The 9,622-nt window shown below is 40.0% G+C and overlaps 1 pseudogene; it reads left to right on the plus strand.

Annotated features, from left to right (window-relative positions):
• Positions 1-5,137: 5,137 nt before the first annotated feature.
• On the plus strand, positions 5,138-7,798 carry LOC120727349 (annotated as a pseudogene).
• Positions 7,799-9,622: the final 1,824 nt, after the last annotated feature.

Raw genomic sequence — 9,622 nt, forward strand, 5'->3', positions numbered from 1 at the left:
TTTACTGACATTGTACATGTTTCAGCAAACCTGCTGCATAAACAAGTTGTTGCTATATGTACATGCGATCCTGGCAAATATACAATTCTCAGTACAATCTGATTCTTGCAACAATTTGCTTAACTACACCCCTTGTTATTCTTCTTTTAAGTTGAACTCTTAAACATTTTTAGAACACTTTAAACAACACCACTTGTAAAATAAAAGGGAACACTTTGGCTATAATGACAGGTTGGTTACCTTTAACTCAGTACCTTTCTTAAACAAAATAAATTATTATTTTAATAGACCTCTCCAAACTCCAAACCTCTCCATGAAGTTGTGGATATATCACAGCCCAACCTGGCGCTGACTGAAGAGCCGTTATCTTTTCCTTGAAGACCGCCAGGGATTTTACAGTTCTTGCTGTGTGCAGCGGCAGAGATTTGCAGAGCTGTAGTTTATGATGGTCAATGTCGCCTCTATTGGTGAAGTCGTGGTCGTTGCCGTCCAAAGCGCCAATAATGGTGTTTCCTCTTTTTAAGTTTGCAAGCCTCTTTTCCGCTGTGTTCTCGAACCACACACACTGCGCTGTCAAGAACGTTTCTTCTTTTCTTATTCTGGAACATGCATTGCTTCTAACGTCGAACTTCCAGCCACGTTGGCGGTACGTTTTCACTGTAACTACAGGGGTCCAACAAAGAATGGCCACGCATCATACTGATGTCTTCGGAAATTTATTTCTCTCTCTCTCTCACTCTTATTGTCTTCAGACACCGTGAAAACTGAAGAAACACAAAGTTTACAACATAAATGTTTTGAGCTTATCAGTCTCTCATATCAGTGTCCATAAACAGTCTTGTGCAAGCAGAACAGAGAAAATGCACAATAATGGATATCACAAAAATGTCCTCTCATTACCACTGTAGAACACGTATGCAACATTATACAAACAATATACATGAAACCATACCGTGTGCGCCTCTTGGACCACATGCAGAATAACATTAACGCTGAGGCTGTAGATGCATCTGTAGCCACGTATCCATGCTAGCTCCACAATGCCGTGATTGTGCTCTCAACCAAACTCTGGTCATGTGACAATTACAAACTTTACCTCATACAAACTTTACAGCACTTTACATATTTAACAAACCCATATTTTGTAATCACATATTTTAGACATGTTTTTTAATTAATGTTACACTTTTATCATCTTACTCTTATAAATAAATGAACTAAATTAAGCATGAATCTATCACAGAAACACAAAATAACCAACTTTATTTTAACTGTCTCAGGGACAGTTACAAAACCATTTAAGCACAATATGCAGAAACAAAAACACACACTAATATTAACTAAGCACAGAATAACCTAAGTAAACCCAAAACACCCCTGCTCCTGGCAAGTAAGTAAAACTTTATTTATACAGCACCTTTCAAGATAAAAATCACAAAGTGCTTCACAGAAGCTAAAACCTAAAAATAAAAATCAAACAAAAGCAAGTTTAAAAAGATGAGTTTTTAGCTGTTTTTTTTAAAGCGACCACTGAGTCCACAGAACTCAGGCTCAAAGGAGAGAGTTCCACAATCTGGGGCCACAGTTCCAAAAGCTCTGTCGCCTTTTGTTTCAGCCTCGTGTGCTGGACAGCAAGCAAGCCCTGGTCACATGACCTCAGGGACCTGCTGGGAATGTATGGATGTAAAAGTTCACTTATATATGTTGGTGCTTGTCCATGCAGAGCCCTGAAAGTCAAGGTCAAAACCTTAAACTGGAAGCCCACGGTTGGTCCTGCTGAGCAGGTATTTTGTCCCCAGAGTCCTCAGCCACGCCGTTTGCCCAGACAGGAAACAGCCACCGCCCAAACCCAGGAAACTCAAAGAAAGAGAAACAATTAATATAACAAAACATTTTAGAAAAACCACACAATGCTACTATGTGCGCGCCTCATAATATCAGTGTTAGGTTTAACAAACGATTAATGAATTATATTAATTAATTAATTATATTAATGAAGAAAACTGCAAAACAAACTAATAAAGTTTACAAATGGAATAATTTACCCATGTGTGGCTGATGGCATCACAACATACATGTTTGCTATAAGCTGTTCACTGTTAGCTCGTCACTTCTGTCACTTCTGTCACTTCTGTCACTTCTGTTTCTGTAATTGTTTTCCTTTAGTTTTGGGGCTTGTTTTGTGTTTTTTCCTGTTTCCGTTGTGTTTTGTGTTCTTTTGCAGCTTTTTTCTATTTGCTGTTGTTTTCTTAAGTTGCAGTCCGCTTGACCTCTCAGGGTCACTGTTAGTTGGGGTTTGGGGAAGGTTGGGGTAACATCCTGTCAGCTGTGACTGAAGAAAGGTTTGTTCCACTGATGTTTCCTCCAACATCCAGATGAACAGAACCTGGGTGATTTGCTCGCCTCTAGAGGGATCTCTCTTCTAAGATATAAATATGATGTAAATTTAACATCAAGCTAGAAGTAAATCAAGCTCAGCATTATTCATGTAAGCCAGTCAATAATAACTAAAACTTAAAAAAGACAACGAGCCTCGTCTGTTTTGTCACATGACTTTGAAATTCAGAAAATAGTCATTTTTATTTTAATACCATGATTTTTAGATCTGCTTGGAGATGACCCAATAACATTTGTAACATAATTGATTTTGTTATGTTTACACAAACAATAACGATATGAGAGCAAACTACAGACTGTGTGTGGATGCATTTCCATAACACGTACAGAAAATGTAAGAAAGTATTCGTACCACACACACGTGTGAAAACTGAGCAGAGAGAAGCTGACCGATGTCAGCACAGGAAGCTGCCTTGTGGCAAAGATATCAGCTCACCACAGAAGTGCTCTTCTTCTGCTTCCACTGGATCTTTATAAATTTAATCATCAAACAGGTAAAACTCACACTATCAGCGCATTTACAAATTACCTTTAAACACTATTTTATACTATTTAACACTATTTTAGTACTAGTCACTCAGCTCTACAGAGGGTAAACCAAACCAGAAAATTGTGGGGAATGTTATTTGTGTATCTTCCTGTGTGAACGACATGAAACTGAAAGAAATGTACTGGTTTGAAAATGCACTGACTATTTCATGTTATTTCAAACAGACACAAATAATGTTTAGAAACAGAGATACTGTTGTACCTTTGCATGTGTTCATGGTGTGAAATGTTTCACAAATTGTCAAAAAAACAAAAACCCAATAAACTAAAGTAAAGCGCAGTCTTTGTCTCTTTTCTCAACTCCACACATTTGGCCAAACGTGGATTTTCATTTACAAGCTCTCAGCTAAAATCTTCCAGGTAGCCAATGACTTTTCAGCTATTTGTTATAACCAAATGGAAATGTTACAGTGAATGAGCTGTAAACCCAGAGTACTTGTATGATGTGTAATTATAAAAGGTAACATTAGAAGTACTTTTAAGTACTCTGCAATAGGCTCTTATGGTGGATTTGGGATCTTGTAACAAAAGAATACATAGGACGACTAATTTTTCATCATGTCCATTAATTTCTTTTCTCACATACATATTTGAGTAGGTTGGGGGATATGCATGGCAACATATGTGATAGACTGTTTTACATTCGTCCTCCCAAACTACTTAAGGACATATGCCATTTAAAGTGCTATCTTTCCTGATAACGTGTTAGTGAAGCAATAAGTTTATACTGTGTATGTACTGTTGGAGCTACAATACCTTTTGATTACAGCTTTTACAGATTATGTAGCAAAAACTCCACAGAGGGGGATTATTTTTCCACGATTGCACCCTGTGGAAACAGCTTTGCCAGACTCCAGATTTTTATTTCCTGTGCGTACACGCAGCATGATGTGCTGTTCTGTTATGAATGGTTAAAGTGGAGGCATGCAGACTCAGTGCAAGTGCAAGGCCTAGACGAGAAACAGGCAAGAGAGCAGAACTGAGTTGCATGTTCTCAGTTAAACACATGCACACACTTGGGCCATATGGTGGTGAGGGTTTAAGTGAAGCCAGTGGACTGTGACTCGAGGAACAGATATGGTCTGGGGGAAGGAAGACAGGAGAATTAGTCCATGCATCATTTTCGAGTAATCTCTCCACAACCATAATTCACTCAAATGAGAGGGATACACTGAGTCCGAATTCCTCGGAGTCATGCAGAGAGGCTGAGAGGGTGAGCAGGCAGGAGAGGAGAGGTGGAGTTTTGAGAAGGAGGTGCTGTAAGAAAAACCATTGGGTGCAAACATGTCAATCTCCTCCCTCAATAGCTGTCTTACCTTATGTTGCTGTGCTGGAGAAGGGGAACTGGCCACGCCCATCTGCCTGTGCCACCAGCACGCACTCTTCTCGCCTCAGCCCCCAGCTCCTCACTACCACTGCCTGAGCCTTCTACCAAACTCGTGACAAATAAGCTCTCCAACTCTATTACCTCACACAACCCTCGTCTTCCTCTCTCCGTGTCCACTAGAGTTGGATGTCTTAAGACCCGTCTTGGTCTCGATACCAGTCTCGAGACCACTTTTACGTGGTCTTGGTCTTGTCTTGGTCTAGGCGGTCTTGACTACAAGTCTAGTGTCCACTCAGTAATCTCTGCTCCCTTTTCTTCCCATAGACCGTTCAAGTCCTCCGCCAGTTATCCCTGCAATCCCAGAACTGTTATTGTTACTCTGTCACTGTAGATAAGTCATTTACACTCTAGCTAAACGCGTCCTGTGATCTGCTGCTGGGGTCCGCCTGAGTTGCTCATAACAAACTCACCTTTAAAAAGACTTCCGCTTTCTTACAGTCAGTGGAGAATACTGTGCTAACATCCTCCTTCACAGCACGAGGCGGCTCTATTCCCCTCTCTAACATGTGTTCAATCACATTGAAGCCAGTGATTGGCTCCTCTGCCACCCTATCTTCCTGAGCTACTAATACTGGTACTAGAAGCTCTGACTGCGGAGCCTCTTCTGTGGGTAACCTGAATGTGATTTCAGCCCACCCAGCAAATAGCCAATGATAGAGCTCAATCATCCTTGTAGTGTCCCTTCAGTGGTATGAAGCTGTGCCAGGGTGAGGTCTGTTTTAATCACTAACATCTTGCAAAGACTTAGGCCTGACGACGGCTTCAGTAATTCCAGCTTCACTGTGATTCGTTTTAAGTCCAGTTTCGATTTGATGAATCAGGTTGGAGTCTGACAGTTTGTCTTTCTTACACCAATTCAGAACTGTGTGTGAACTGTGTGACTGTGTGTAGTCACTTCAGTGAGCTGCTTCACTTATGGTTCTGATCAGCGTGTGCTTCTTTGACTGTTTCCCAGCTGAGATAGTAGTTTGTAACATTGCTGTCGTAGTAATCAAAGAAGCTTTATGTTGACATGACATAAGTTACAGTTATTTGATTGACGACAGCTGAGCTGAACATGAATTGTTCTTTGATACTTAAACCTGCAACAAACCTGTTTTTTTTTTCATGCATTATTTTTTCTGCTTTCTCACAGGTCATGATGTCCATCAGCAACACCACTACCTGCACCAATGACAGTACGAGCCACTTCGACATCATCCACGTGTGCTTGTACTCCTTCATCTTCATCGTGGGTCTTACTTTGAATGTTATAGCTCTGGTATTTTTTTTTTGTCAAATCAAATCCAGATCCCCAACAGTTGTCTACATGACCAACCTGACCATGGCGGACTTTTTACTCATCCTCACATTGCCAGTGAGAATCTACTACCACCTTGGATTAGAAGGCATTCCTCTGGTGTTGTGTGATTGCCTTGGCTTGATCCTGAAGGCCAACATGTACGGGAGCATCTTATTCCTGGCTTGTATTTGCTTTGACCGCTGTGTCGCTGTCAGCTTTCCTATGTCTACAAGAATTCAGAGAGCAAGACAGAAGTCATGGTTGATTGTCTTGGAGTCTGGATACTGTCCTTTGGTCCAAGTGTGCCAATCTACATCCTCAAGCGTGAAATGTTTCTTTAAATGTTACTAAACATTGCTTTGATAACCCACCGGTTTATGCCACACAACCAGCAGTAGTTTTTTCCACTTTATTTCTGGGGTTTGGGCTCCCTTTAGCAATTATGCTAGTATGCTCCTGGATATTGGTTCATACTGTTCAAAAAAGCACTGTGCTCAGACAAATCTGCTGAACAGCAGAAAGATCCGGAGGATGATCGCTACAAGTCTGCTTATTTTCCTATTCAGTTTCTCTCCATACCATGCTACCCTAGTTGTCCTCTCCCTGCACAGAGAGCCTATAACCTCTAGAACCTGTAGCGGTATGCACCCCATGTTGGCTGCATACCGCTACAGCCTGGTGGTGGCTTGTCTAAACACAGTGCTTAACCCCATTGCGTATTATTTCACCACAGATACCTTCAGGAAGAACATGGTGATAGGCACTGTTCAAAAGATGTTCCCCCTGTACAATCTGAGTTCAGGGCAGAGATAGCTGAGTGCTCACAATAGCTGAAAGATGTTGGAGGATCTCTTAGTCCCACTTAGCTCCATGGCTCACTGTTATCCTGAAAGGTGCATTCTGGGCATGTTTTCCTCAGTTGTCTGTATCTGTCTGTCTTTGGTTTATGTTCTCACCAACATCATCACCAGCACGAGTTCTGTTTTTCTCCTTTGTGCTCTTTCCATCACATTTGATGAAATACAAGCAGACTGTGAAATGACTTTTGCTTTTCTCTATATTGCTACTCAACTTTTAACGTCTTATTTATGAGGTGTTCTTTAAATGAGGGTCCTTCCAAAAGGTTCTTAACTCACTGGCATTCATTTTAGTTTAATATCAAACCTGCAGCACAGCACAGTGCAGCCAGAGACACTGCTTCATCAACCACCAAGGCAAGTATTATGCTTGCACAATACTAAGCCATCACAGGGAAGTGTACGGTGGTTTCTCCACAACAACACATCTTGCATAATCTTGTATATACTATGTCTTCACAATGGTCATAAAGGGTTTTTTTTGTTTTTTTTACCATGCAATAACAGATTCTAAAAACAAACAATGTAATGCACAAAGCTCATGGAGATGCAATAAAATAATATTCTATTATAAAAAAGTAGAAGATAATATCTTCTATTATACACGTTTGAACTACGTAAACATGAATTGCTATTGCTCTGCATGGGTCCATTTATTCTGTTCCAAATTTTTTTAGTGCTGTCAGTGTTAATGCGGCAAATCTCAGCGAGTTAAAGTGGATCGCCCCGTGCATAGAGCTGCATGGCATCAATGCGTTAGCGTGGTTAGCTCGTCAACACGTTGATGCCGTGCAGCCCCACGCATGGGGAGATCCACCTTAACTCGCTAACTGAGATTTGCCGCATTAATGCGGTCATGGCGTTAACATCATTTTAAAGAGATTAACACTGACAGCACTAAAAAATTTATATAAGAAGCACATAAACAGATTATCTGATTATTAGCAGCTAGCGGCTACGTGACTCCTACTGAAGCAGTAATATTGTATTTAATTTTTCACACACTGCTTCTGTGTGTTGGCTTCGTTTTGTTAAATAAATAATTATACGATGGAATATGTCTGATTTTGTTGTTCACCTGAAATTGTATGTGCATCATCTGAAGACCATATTATTTATTACTATGTTCTGTTATGTTGGATAGCACAGAGGCCAAGACTTGATTGTATTCTTTATCATTTCTAAACCTGTTTCCAAAAAAGTCAGGACACTGGACACAACAAATCGAATGTTGTAACTTTATCTTGCAAGTTCAGCACCTGGACTCTTTACCAGAAAGCAATGCTGTTAGAAACTGTAGATAATGCGGTCTGGTTAAAAGCCCATCTCTGAAACAGAGCATATTGCAGCTCCAAAACATGTATAATGAATAATGAAATGATATTCTTGTATTCTCTGTGTCAAGTCGCTAAATGAAAAGTCCCCTGCTGTTATCTCCTGTCTCTTTATTGTTGTCTGTCCACTTTGAAAAGGTCACAAAACTAAAAAAACAAACAAACAACAACCTGGTGGTTGTTTTATTTTGCATTCTGATTGGATGAGGACATGATGATAACAACCTTCAATTCCTTTGAACCTCCTCATTGGTTCCTCATCGTGGGAGTTTCAAAGGAATATCAAAATTGGACCTCTTAGGCTTCAAGTTTGCTTATTTCAGCCTTTATGGCCAAACATTTTTGTTCCATCAGTTTACTGGGGAGTTCTCACTAAAGTAAGATTGTTGGGAAGTTGGAAACTTTATCCTGGCTTTCATTGTAAAGCAGTGGCTTCTTAGGTGCTGAGCAGCCTTGGAATTGTGATAAAGTGAATTTAAAGTCAAATAATCTTTCTATAAACACATTTTGGACTAAATGTATGAATGCATGATGCATGAAATAGATGCAGCAGTTATGCGATAAATCTAAAGAAATCAAACCATCGATGTGTAACAATAAGAAAAGATGTAGGGGAAAAAGTACCGAACACATGAAGAAAGGGAAATCACATGGAAAGTCATGACATCAGCTGAAATCTGTCAGTAATTAGAAAGCAATCCTGTCACTTAGTACTGATTATTATCAGCTGGTTCAGGCCTAATTGATGGCTAATAAAACGTTGTGTCATTACCAATGTGCCACACAATGGACATTTCATGATATATAAAACCAGTGAGCGTCTAAGGACTGTTGCAATCGTATTGCTGCGAAACATAACGATGACAGAAGAATGTCTAAACTACCGAAGCTTCCACTGAGGACTCTGGGAGCTGAATTTGCATGAATGGAATAATGTACTGAGACATTCCTGACAAAAATCTACCAGGAGGATGAACAAAGAGTGCATGTTTCAGCAAGACAATGATGCCAAACACACGGCCAAGGAAACTCTAAACTGGTACCAGCCAATCAGCTGTCCTGAATCCAAATCTATGGGGAGTTATAGCACGGCCCACGGGACCTTCAGGATTTGAATCCTATTTGTGTGGGAGAATGGGCCAAAGCCACACCTGAGCAGTGCCTGCAGCATGTTTCTTCATACAGACGGTGTCTTCAAAGGTCATTATACCTCAGCATCATACAAAGTATTCAACTTAAGAATTTACACAGCGTTTTTCTTGTAATTACAATTGTTTGCTGAAGTGAATAAAACAGTGTGCTCTGTAATTGAAGGGCAGGAACAGCTTTGGTGTTTCCTTCTGCTTTTGCTTTGACTGCACAATTTTAACAGACAGATCTTTATGAGAAGTTGAAATTGTGTTCATGTCTGTGGCTTCCTGTGGTGTGGTTGTCTATGTGTGTGATCTCTAAAAACAACAGACCTTAGACACAAAGGCTCTAGTTTTGCTGTAACTTCCTCTTGTTCAAACTGAAATGCTTGAATGTGTAAAGAAACTGTATTTTTACTTGTGAAAAGCATGCCTCTGTGGCTTGTAAGGAGTGTGTTTCTTTGCGAGGACCAAATTAAGTTTAAAATCAACATTTAGAATCAAAGCAATCAGAAGGTTCAGCCGAGAATGCTACTTTAAAATCTGAACACTTCATCCAGCATTAGGACCTGGAATATCAACCATGTCTTTATTGGAAGGCTACACATTTTATTTTTCATCATACAACTGTACAGTTTTACATTGGCATCAGATCATTTCCCTTATGTTTTAAAGTAATATAATAA

Source organism: Simochromis diagramma, unplaced genomic scaffold, assembly GCF_900408965.1.
Source record: "Simochromis diagramma unplaced genomic scaffold, fSimDia1.1 OVJJ01000758.1, whole genome shotgun sequence".
NCBI lineage: Eukaryota > Metazoa > Chordata > Actinopteri > Cichliformes > Cichlidae > Simochromis > Simochromis diagramma.